The 12,264-nt window shown below is 42.9% G+C and overlaps 1 protein-coding gene across 4 annotated transcripts in view; it reads left to right on the top strand.

The window, feature by feature from the left end:
- CCDC129 (coiled-coil domain containing 129) overlaps window positions 1–12,264 on the top strand; it is a 276,989-nt gene that overhangs the window by 126,772 nt on the left and 137,953 nt on the right. For all 4 annotated transcript variants that reach the window (XM_021079202.1, XM_021079201.1, XM_021079200.1 and 1 more), the window contains exon 3: window positions 6,286–6,460. The gene's annotated coding sequence lies outside the window, so the exon portion shown is untranslated. The remainder of the gene's footprint in view (window positions 1–6,285; window positions 6,461–12,264) is intronic.

Genomic DNA, 12,264 nt, shown 5'->3' with positions numbered 1-12,264 from the left:
TAAGAAATTACTTTTTTTTTTTTTAAATCTTCCTTTGTCTGATAGCTGGTTTTATTCTGGATTTTTCTTTTTGTGGGGTGCAAAAGCAAAGTGGGGAGAGCTGATCAGCCCCAAGGAAAGAAGGAAAGATTTCCAGCTTTTTTTCTCAACTGTGCTCGTATTCTCCTCATTCCACTTTGACTCCTAGCATCTGGTGTTATTTTGGTCAATTTTTCTTATCAAACCTGTGTTCCATTTAACGAGACACCATTGGACTAGACAGCAGTGTTAGTGTGTGGCTATGTACCCTTGTCTCCTTTTCCTGTCCTGCTCGGGTCCAGCTCAGTGCCTAAAACACTATAGATACTAAACAGTGAAATGTGTGTGGATTTGAGCAGACTGGACCTCTCATACTGACCCATAATTCTGCATTTGGTCTGAAAGAGGATAAGACGAGGAGTCAGTGTCAGGATTCAGGATCTGCTAGGCCACAAAAATAAAAACAAAGACCAAAATCTGAGAAACAAAACCCTTTAAAGTCAAATATCCTATCTTTAGGAAGGTATCTAACATATCCCTATTGAACTGTAGTTTATTCTCCCAAGTATTCTGTTTTGCCCATTTCGTGGATTAGAGAAATATTATGGACTGAATTTTATCCCTCCAAAATTCATATGTTGAACCCCTACCCCCTAATGTAATGGAATTGAAAGATGGGACCTTTGGGAGATCATTAGGATTCTTGAGGTCACGAGAGTAGAGGCTTCATGATGGGGTTAGTGATCTCATAAGAAGAGCAGAGGTAAACCTTTCTCCTTACATGTGTATGCTCAGAGACAGGTCATGTAAGGGCATAGCAAGATGGTAGCCACCTGCAAGCCAGAAAGAGAGTTCTTAGCAGGAACTAAATCAGTTGACACTTTGATACAGGACTTCTGACCTTCACAACTAGGAGAAATTAATTTCTGTTGTTTAAGCCTCCAGTCTATAGTATCTTGATATGACAACCTGAGCTAATACAAGTCTTGATGCTCAGAATGGTTAAACACCATGCCCAAGGGCACATGACTAAGAAATGGTAAAGCCAAGACAAGAACTCATGTGTCTGACTCCAAGCCCAGGACGGTTTCTACTATACCGTGTGTCCAGCTCCAAGTTCATGACTTATCATGCATAACTATGTAAACCACGCATGGATATACGCCTCTCTTTTATCCCAGGAGTTATTTCCTGGAGCAAACCCACTGGTTTGAGCAGTTCATGGGAGTTAGAAGGCTTGGATCCTCTGCCATGTAGAAGCTGTAAAACCAGAGAAGCCACACAACATAGACTGCTTAGAATGGAATGATGGAAATGAGTGAAAAGAATTCTGTTAGTCAAGAGAGCAAGGCCCCAGGGTCAGCTCTAACACTTAGCATATGTGAGACCGTGGGCAAATTGCTATACCTCAGTTTCCACTTCTGCAAAATGGAAATAACAGTTCCTGCCCTTTCTGCTTTATAGAATTGTTGAATCAACAACAATTGCATAATGAATATGCAAAGAAAATGCAAATGAAAAAATAAATGCATAATGTGGGTGAAAAAGCATAGAGGATTGTAGAGTTGTCCACAGTGTTGGGGGTCTCTTTTTTCGTTATAAAAATGGTCAATAATGAAAAGAGGGTCTCTAAAGATTGAGTGATAGTATCCATTATGTATTAATTTAAATGCTGAACTAATTTTTCCTAAAAGCAATTGTTCATATTTGAACTGTGCTTTATAAACTTTTTTTTTTTATCAGCCAGATTAAATTTCTTATAGTTCACTTGGGCAGAAATAATTCATTGGCATTGCCATCACTTTGATAAACGGTGCTTTGAGGGCTTAAAAACATCCCCAAGGATGGAACGGATATTTGCCAAGGGATCTTTTGGTCCATGAATCTCACTAATTTGCTCCTTGTGCAGTTATATGAATGAGGAAAAGGCCCTGGCTCTTGGATTTGGGACATCTGAACTGACTCCTGCCAAGTGGCAGGGACAATTTTAGTGCCGCTGAGAATCTGACTGCTGTTTCCGCCTACTCCCGCCTTCCTCCTTCCTCCTGTCCTTGAGCACGCAGATGCTGCCTGCCTTCTGCTCTCTCCTTTACCAGTTTCTTGTATTTCCATGTCTCCTTGCACCCGTTTTCCTCACTCAAGACTCTCGCTTATTGCTGTGTTTTCCTCCTTATCCATCCCCACCCCCCCATGCCCAGCTCTGTATTGCTTGGTTTCTCCAATAGACCTATGCTCTGTGTTTCCTTATCCCAGTGAGCATGATAGGGCACAGCCTGGAGGTAGCAGGGGTAATTTGGTTCAAAGCTTGAACCCTCAAAATGCCAATGATAAGATTCTGTTCAAATGTGACCAGCGTCTTTACCTTTCTTTTTCTTCTCTTCCCTGTATCCTCCCATTAGCTGGACACCAGTCTTCAGTTCTGCCCACTTCTGCCTACCAAGACACCCCATTGCATTCAGAGTGAAACTTCTACATATCAAATCTGACCGTGTCGCTTCTAGAATGTCCCAGTAACTCCAGATAAAATCCATTTTCCTTAACTTCACATTCAGGGTTCTCCATCACCTGGCCCGACTTACTTCTGAGAACTTATTTCCAGCTATACATGTAGTGCACACTTATTGTTGATCTCCATTGGCATTGCTAGTGAATTAATGAATGAGTGAGTGAATTAATAAAGGGTGGGTGCTCAGATGGGCAGTAGCGTAGTGGCACGGAAAGGATATGGACTTCATATTAGACTATGTTCAGGTCTCAGCCACTTATGTGCCTATTGAGCAATTGATCTATGATAGTAAATAATAGCAAATCTTATGCCATTCCTCAGGGCCAGAACTAAGGAGAGATGAATGAGGTATCCACTTTGGATGCAGAATTTAAGGGGATATCAAATAAACTCAAGAATCAAAAAACACTTTTAATATAATATTATTAAAATCAAAATTAATGCAAAAAAATCTATGATGAATGCCATTTCAGAATTTAAAAAAAGGATCTACCATGCACTTATACAACTCACCTCACTCTCTTTACCCTGCCGTTCTTATTGGATTACTGTGAGGATTCAATACAGGGTGTTAACAGCCACCTAGCCTAGTGGCTGGTCTTCGACTCTGACCTGAATTCGCTCTGAAGCAGTGATGCCCTGAGTGTGGCTCACAGACCAGCATTGATATATAGAGTCTGCAGCGAGAAAAGAACAGACGTTAAAAGTGTTTGTGTATCTTTATAGTAATCGAACAGAGTGATTTTATGTTCAACCTATTTACAAATTCAGGATTTTTTTTTTTTTTTTTTAGCTTTTTAGGGCTGGACCTGTGGCATATGGAAGTTCCTAGCTGGCCTACATCACAGCCAGAGCAACGCAGAATCCTTAGAGTGAGGCCAGGGATGAAACCCGCATCCTCATGGGTATTGGCTGGGTTCATTACCACTGAGCCACAATGGGAACTCCCTAATTTTCTTTTTTAGAAATTCCTTTTTCTTGCACTTTACAAAAGTCTTTGTGAACGATGGTTTCGAGATAATTTTGCAAAACTGGTCTTCATCACAGATAATTTAAAAATTCACTGGCCTCAAGTCCGAGACCGCGCAGAAGGTCCGTAGTTTTCTAGGATTGGTTTATTTGTTCCTAACAAGGTTATATACCAAACTGTGTGTGGATGTGGTCTAGAAAGTACTAATTCTGGGTTTGGGCGGGGGCAAGGGGGGCTATCATTGTCGTCTCTGCAAATGGTGCCCCCTGGTGTCCTGAGCAGAGCAAGCCTGTGTAGGTCCCGCACAGTCCCCCAGGATCCACTCTTTGTATCCCTTTGCAACCGTTCAGGTTGTATTTCATTTTCCCTTTTTATTCCTCACTTGCTGCTGCATTCACCTGGATAATGTATCCATCCTTCTACTCATTCATTTAAGAAATACTTAGGAGCCCCTACTGTGGGCGGGGCACATTTATAGTGCTGGGAATATAGAGAGGAAAACGTCCGATGTGGTACCTACCTTTACCTAGCTTACAGTCTAGAACAGAGACCAGATGGACAGATAAATATATCAGCTACAAACTGATGATGTACCGTAAAAACTAAACCAAGTGTTCTAATGAATTAGCTAACAAGGCTTACTTAAATAGGGTGTTCAGAGAAGCCCTTTCTGAGCACAGGAATCCTGATGTCTGACAAGGTCTTAAGCATGCAAATAGCAAGGGAGAAACATTTATAGGAAGAAGGAATACGTGCATTAAGTCCAGAGGATGGAAAGAGCTCACTGTGCTCCAAGACCTGAAGGAAGAGTCGTGTGGTTAGATAGAGGGACACCCCGTGAGGTTGGGAGGCGGCACGCCACATCACGAGGCATCTGTGAGCCATGGTGAGCTGTTTGCACGCTATTCTAAATGCAGCGAGGAGCCTGTCCCCAATTTTAAAACTTGTGGCTCATCTTTGACTTGTATATTATTTGGGATATTAAGCATTGGTTAACACAAGGCAACTCAACCTAGTAAGCCTCCTCTAGCCTCTGTGACTGGACATTGTTTTTGTCTATGCAGGGCACTCCCCCCCCTCCGCCCCCCATGACTGCTCTTCCTACACTGTTGCTTATTTTGGTGTGGACTCTGATCCTGGGGAACAAGCTGGCCGGGCATGATCTGCTCCGACCCAGTGGCTGGTCAAAGGAAAAATGTGTGACCAAAGCTGAACTCATCAGGTTCCTTTTCTGAAGTTTCTTCTGACTAGAACCAGCAGGAAAGAGCATGTGTCCTGTGACTGGACTTGAGCTGTCTGTGACTACATCCTCTGCCTCAAGGAGGATAACGTTGGTGCATTGGAGTGAATGGGGCCAAAAATAGGCGGGCCGATGTAAAGGACAGGTGGATAGAAGGTTGGAATGGTGTCAGTCACAGGTCCCAGTCTCTGACTTCACACTGCCATGGTTCCTTCATTACCCTAGAAACTTCTAATAAGTCTTTTTACGTGTTGTTTTGCCTAAGCTTGTTTGAGTACAGTTTCTGTGACCTGTAACTGAACAGACGTTACAGATCCATCTTCCTCATTTTCTCACCGCCTCCAGGGCAGTCCCGTCCCACCGTCCACCTTGCCCAGCACTTCCATCTCCCTCGACAGCAAGTGGAAGCCTTTGTTTCCCCAAGTAGGTTTGTCAGAAACGTTCTACAATTGGGAAACTGACTTTGACTCTTTCTCAGTTTTTGGAGATGTCCTTTATTGTGGCAGTGGTTAAGGGAGGAACTGGAAGATCAGAGTAAATACTCTCTGCAGGTTCTGTGTCTCAATGTTTGAGCGTATACTTACCATGTCTTTATAAATACACAGGCTTGCACACACACACACACACACAGATTCATACGCAGACACACAAATGCACACATGCTAGAATGCATTCTTAGGGACATTCAGGGCAGTTTCAGTTGTTGCTTTTATGACCAAATAAAAGGAATATCATTTTCCTCAATGTTCTATAAAAGAAAAGCCGTTTTCTTGGGCTCTGGGTCAGTTTAGAGTTCTTCGAAACCATCTGGAGCATGATTTCTTTTCTTCTTAACAATTTCTTTGTGCTATTTTTCTTTAAGCTCAACTGTAGTAAGGGGGAAAAAAGCCTCTAGAAACCAAGCCAAAAATCGGTGTGAATCCTGACAGCAGGCTCCAAAATGCCAAGTGGGAGAGAGAGAAATGGAAACGCTGACTTTTTCCAAAGCCATATAACAATCCATCCTTCAGGAGATATCCATGTGGTCTCAAGGCGTCTAAGCTTTCAGAGGCCGGCCCGGGCCAGCAGCAGCAGCTTGCCTTGGTGGCTGCATATTGTCACATGCCCATCTATCCATCTCTTTCTACCACACTGAATCTGGTGACCTTTAGGATTTGCTGCAAATCCAGATGTTCAGTCTGGCTTGGAAACTCCCAAAGGACGAACTATTGTTGTGTCACAGAGGTGTATATAGATATTTCACACTGCTGGTGATAAGTTAATGAGGAAGGTGGCTCGTGGAAGTTCTGGAAATGAATGATCTGCTGTTGTAAATTGTTTTTTTTCCTGTGGCTTACTCTGCTTAGAATAAATTCTGCTGTTAACCCTAGATCCATGGTATGTTGATCATACAGGTGGTGATGTAACTAGGAATGCGCCCATTTACACAAAATTCTCAACTCCAAAACATATTAACTGTACAGTAATTATCTGTATTTCAAAATAATTCTGTTAAGACATTTTCCTGTTCAATGATTCTAATAAACATCCACCTTCTTCACTTCCTTTCAGATAGAGTATTTGTGAGGTCAGAGACAAGACGGCCAAGTAGAAGGACTCAAGCTCACCTCCTCTCATGAAAACACCAAGATCACAACTAACGGATGAACAGTTCAACCCAATAGACGGGAAGCTACCAAGGAAGATACGCCACACCTAAAGACAAAGAAGAGGCCGCATTGAGATGGTAGGATGGGCGCTTTTCACAATGTTTGTGGTTACTTACACATATTTGGGGAACAGTAATGTTTTGAGTAAGGTGGAGAGTTCTTGTGCTGTGAAACAAAAGTATCAACTTATAAAATTTAATCACATGGCTCTCCCTTTAATAAGATTTGTTGGTTATCTTGTTCACTTTTGATCTTGGAGGGGGTTGCACTTCATACGACTCTATGGCTGAATTACAGATTCCAATTGACTCTTTGTTGAGTGTGACAGATTTGGTGAGCTGCTACTGAAGCTAGTTAGCTGGTCCCCAGGAAATGTCCCTGGATTCTTTTTTCCACCTGCCTGCTAGGTGACAGGGGTGGGGGAGGAGAAGCCTAGGAGTGGAGCCAGAAACCTCTTTTGAGATGAGGCTCTAGTAATGACCATTTGTGTCACTGTCTGGTGAGTCATTTTCTTCTCAGAGCCTTCCATTCCTTGTTTGTAAGATGGAAGTCGTTCCTGTCCAAACTCTCTATGTTGTCATGGGATTTAAATGAGATTATACATGTGAAAAAAACTTCTTAATCTATAAAAAAAAAAGTCACACAGGAAAGTTAGTTAGCATCCTCGTCCTTTTGTCCATATGATAATGATGTTCCCTTGCTTTGTTCCTGCATCCTTGCAAGGTGTATTGTTTCAAATCCCAGCAAGAAGCAGAATTCATTCCCAGTTTTTTGACTGAGAGACTCTACTAAAGGAGTAGTTGTGTGGGTTGGGCCAAGGGGACCACCGGGAAAGGTAGGAGACTGAGACAGTACCAGTACTGAGAAGCCATTGCTGCCTCTAAGGCCAGAGGTACTGGAGCTGGGATGGAAGGAACCATACACTACAGCTCAGTAGGAGCTGGAGCCCAGGAGGGGCCATCTCATGAGAGCTGCTCTGGCAGAGGACCACAGTCTGCACCTGTCTGAGAAGGCTCAGGCTCTGGGCAAGGGGAGATGCACTTACTCTCTCTCTCTCCTCCTGCCCTCTGGTGTCTCATTGGCTAAATCCCATTGGAAATGAGCTGGGAAGGGATTCAGAATAGACAGTGCAGAGCATAGATGGGGGCACATGGAGAACCACCAGTTCATCTGGCTAATTCCTTCTTTTTATGAAGTTTCCACTCCCTCAGAATGACTTTCCCTACCACCCAATCTAAAAGACCTTTCATCAATCCTTTTCAACTCCGTCACCTTGTGTTTTCTTTGTAACACTCATCGCCGCCTAGAATCATCTTAATTTGCTTGGTTATTTATTATTCCTTTCCCCCTGATAGAAGGTCCACTCTATGAGGTGAGGGTCCTTGTTGGTTTTGTTCACTGCTCTAACTCCACTGAATAATAAATCTCTATTTAACAGTTGCTGAATGGGTAGTGGTGGTAGAGTAATTAAGGGAGAGGTAATATGATTAAGGATGCCATCAAAAGCATATCTGAGCTATAACTCTATCGACAGAAATATCTTTGATCCTGACCTCTGGCTGAATTACTAGTTAAAATTTCCCATTGTAAAAAATTCAGGCTGCCCACTCCTGCCAGGGGCTGGGGAATGTTCATTGCCTCAAGACTCTTTGTTCCCTCATTGTTCTTTGCACATTGCAACAGGAATAGCTTTTACCTGACTAAGGGGCAGGAAGAAGTGGGGACACTACCATTTCCTCTATACATGCCTTATCATTCTGGCAAAAGGAGAGCTCATGCTGATGCACAGAAGCCCCTGCCCCCAAGAGTCCTGGATGCATCATGGTGATGGCAACAACACTAGAAATCCCTTACGCTTGTGTAAAGTGCGATAGGGATTAGCAAGGACTTTCATTGTCATCATCTTTTAATCCTGAAGCTACCCCATAGGAGAGGTACTGCTCTTTTATTTCTTAAATAAGAAGGATGAGGCTCAAAGAATTTAGCTGAGTTGAGGCAAACTGGAGCTTGGTCTCAAACTCAGTCCCCTTAGGAGCTGTTTCTTACATCAATTTCACTGGAAAGGATATAGAATTCTACAGGCAAAACCTGTCACTGACAAGGGAAATCCATGAATGGGAGACTCGGAATAGTCTTTATCCAGTAACTGGCAAGGATTCTTTCAGCATCTGTTAATTGATCAGGGAGCTCAAGCAAGTAACAAAGAATGGATTTTGGACTCAGACTTAAGTTTATTTGCCTTGGAACATATTTGCCTTTTGATTTTAGGTAAGTTACCTCACTCTGAGTCACAGTTTTCTCTTCTTCTAAAAGGTTTATGAACATGTCTTCTAGAGTCATGCGAGAATTAACTTGCCCCAAATCACAACTTTAGCAAGGGGCAAAACTAGAATTTGAGCCCAGTCACTAGTGCTAGAGTTTTCCCTCTGAGATAATAATATTGAAAATGAGCCTGGAAATTTTTCGGTCCTTCTGAATCTCATTTGCCCACTCCGCCAACACCAGGGGTTTGCCCACTCACTGTCAGAAGAAAAGGAGGCGGTGTGGGGGAGGGCGAAAGGACTTGATGTAGTACGTCCTTGTCCCCCAGCAGGTGCTGAGTCTGAGAGCCGAGACAGCAGAAGACAGGAGCTGAAACAGAGCATCAGCCCACATTTGTCTTGATAGAGAATGTGTCTTGAGTCATCAAGGACTTGAGTCTGTCCCTTCCAAATATAAAAGAAAGAATAGCCCAAGCGCTTTCGCATGGGATCGTCTCCCCTTCCTTCGCTTTCTAGTGCTCTCGCCACGGGGGAGGTAGAAATCCTGTGGCTCGTTTCGATACAGGCCGTGGGGACCCAGATGATGCCAAGGACGGCTGGCTGTCCTTTTGCTGTGCCTGCTCAACAGCAGTAAACAGCCACCTGTCCCCAGGGGAAGTGGACCTCACTGCTGATGTGAGCATAAACTGCCCAGTCTGCCCGGGCTGCATCCTGTGATGACCATGGGAAGGGAGTCCTTTCTGCTCCGGAGGGCAAGTGGCCTTGGCAGTTAATCAAGCAGCTGAGGAGACATAGTAGTTAATCATGTCAGACACTGTGGCATCAGCTCTCTTTGAAACAAAAGAAGGGCAGGGGTCACCAGCAGTACCAGGCAAAAGGAATGGCAGGGAAAGAGGAATGTTAAAGGGGAAATATGCTGGCTGTGACTTTAATGTGGGTTAAGGTTATTTGAAATGTGCGTGGGAGTAATTCTTGTGAAGTAAAATGACAACATTGGATACCTGGATGCACTCTCAGAGATGTGGCCCACAACTAGAGACTCTGAAATTGGCATCGGCTGCCTTGGAAAAGAGCTCCCAGTTCCGTTCGCCTGGCCAGCAGAACCCAGGGGGCCATGAGGTGGATATTTGGAGTGGATTTAATCACTAGATGGTAGGGAGTAGATTAAAATGGCTTGGATGAGGTCATATTACTTAATCTGGCCATTGGCTTCTCAATGAGCACATCCATATAATGAGAGCAAGAATTGTATCCTCAGTGCCTGGCGCAGAGAAGTTGCTTAATTAATGGCTACATACTACTAATAATATATACATACATATTTTTTAATCATGTACTAACAGTGTACTGGGTAGTATGCTAAGAGATTCACACATTCAGTCCTATCCCCAACCAGTGAGTTACAGAGCAGGGACTCGAAACCTGTCCCCCTAATGTTGGCCCTTGCACACAGCATCTCTCAGCCGCTGCTCTCTTTGGGACCTTGTTGGTTAATACATGATAATCTGAGAAGCTGACTCACACAGTAGTACTAAGTGTTGTGATTGGCTTCCCAAGGCCTCTACATTTTAACACTGTTGTCAGTGCTTTAATACAAATGTTCATTGTGGGAAGCCTTTGGGCACCTCGGCAGCCTCGTAGAAGTTCGAGGGAATGTGAGAGATTTTCCTCAGTGACTAGCAACTTGATGGAGATCAGTGCATTTGGGGTAGGGTCCAACCAATTTCGTTATCATACTTGAAAATGTTTTGTGAGAAGTATTTGGCCACCCAGCCTCTTCCCACCACCATTCATTGTTGTTGTTGCTGTTAAGGGGGTGGTTGTTTGTTTCGGTGTAATATATATTAACATTCCATGGGCCTTGAATTACATAGTTTGTGAAACCCTGGTTTATTCTACTCTTAGGAGAAAATCAAAGAATCAAAGTCATGGCAGAAATATGCAATCATTAATACTCTCTTTGTGTGTATATATATGTGTGTGTGGTAATTGTGTGCACGTGTGTGTGTGTGTGTGTGTGTGTGCGCGGTGCATAAGAGAACCAGAGATGGAAAGAGAGAAAGAGCAAGCTTGAGCCCTGTCACCGTGTCTAATTGGGAAGAGGAAGTAGGGGAATACCGATATATTCATCACTTCTCTTGCTGTTCCCTGCAAATGTACGCAACAATTGCTCCAGCTTTTCTTCTTAACCGTTATCATATGAGTATTGCAAATGGGAACTTAATGGAACTAATTTTGTCAGGAATTAGCATGTTTTGCTGGGAGTGGTGCGAACTGGCAAGGGTAGGGGTAGGAAAGGAAGGTAAAGATGAATCCAGTTCCTGGGGTGGACAGATAATGCTTAGGGTCTGGGGCATGACAATGTACCAGCTTCTCTTAGGAAAGCTGGCAAGGCAATTAGGGCCCAGCTTCTCTGAGCCACTGCATATATACCCTGATCTACAGCCAGGGGTAGAGAGAAAGGTTAGTAGGAAAATTTGAGGATCTCTTCTCATGGGACTGCAGATTTTGAAGAGTCTGCCTGGGTATAAGTTCTTCTCCCACAGTTCCATATCTCAGATAGACAAGGCTGGAGTGGATGATATTGAAGGTTTCTGACAGAGTAATGCTCGATGACTTGATGGTATCTTTACACAAGGGTTACTAAAGATTGATCATTGCAGAACTACTGTTCGGAATACTGCTTGGCAGTAGCCCCCAGTATAGGCTCTTTAAGCATCTTCTAAAATACTCATAAAGAAGCCTAATAAAATCCAAAGCATTAGAAATTGAGATTTATATACACTTTATCAGGATTTGGAATGCCTTGTCACTAAATAAAATATAAATGGAATAATTTTAGGAAAAAACCTATCAATTTGTATCATGACCTGGTTCAATGTCATGAAACAGTATCACTGAAGAAATAATAGATGTTGTCTTCCTTTCATATAATCTCTTATAGACTTAAGAACCAGGACCTTTACCCACAAGACTAGGAATGTTTCTCTAGCTCAATCCTTTACCTCCCACTTTTTAAACTCTAAAGCAGAGACTATAAATCTTAGAACTCAGCTAGGAGATGTAGAGGCAGGGTTAAGCAGAGTGCATTCTGGAAATTTCCATCCTATGAAGAAAGCAGTGAAACCCAAGGCTGAGGAAGGAAAACTTACAGAGCACAACAAGCTTGGCATGGTCAGTTTTCACCTGTTGTTGGGATTTATAACATGAGAGAACCGAGACAGGAATATTATATACTCAATAAAAGCTTCAAGAGACTGGTCATGGATGTGAAGATGTGCCCATTAACCTGCCCTCACATTTTAGATTTGAGAAAGTAAATCAACAGATAGAATTTGAACAAGAAAAGGGCTATCCTTTTACCCTGTCTGAAAATACATATGGGGGGGATTACTAGACCTCACATTACTTTAAGGATAGACAATAATAGTAAGAAAACAGCATGGTGACTAAGAGAAAACACCCTTCCAATAGGATATTTGGCACATCACTAGAGAAAACAGAAAAGGAAAGTATTTCTAAAAATTGTCCATTCATGATCCCAAAGAAAATTTGGGCAAGTCATTTGGTATATTCAGCACAGAACAAATAGACATGGTCTATGTGAAACATGAGCAGAT

Source organism: Sus scrofa, chromosome 18, assembly GCF_000003025.6.
Source record: "Sus scrofa isolate TJ Tabasco breed Duroc chromosome 18, Sscrofa11.1, whole genome shotgun sequence".
NCBI lineage: Eukaryota > Metazoa > Chordata > Mammalia > Artiodactyla > Suidae > Sus > Sus scrofa.
The sequence above is the reverse complement of the archived record's forward strand: the minus strand, read 5'-3'. Positions and strand labels throughout refer to the sequence as shown.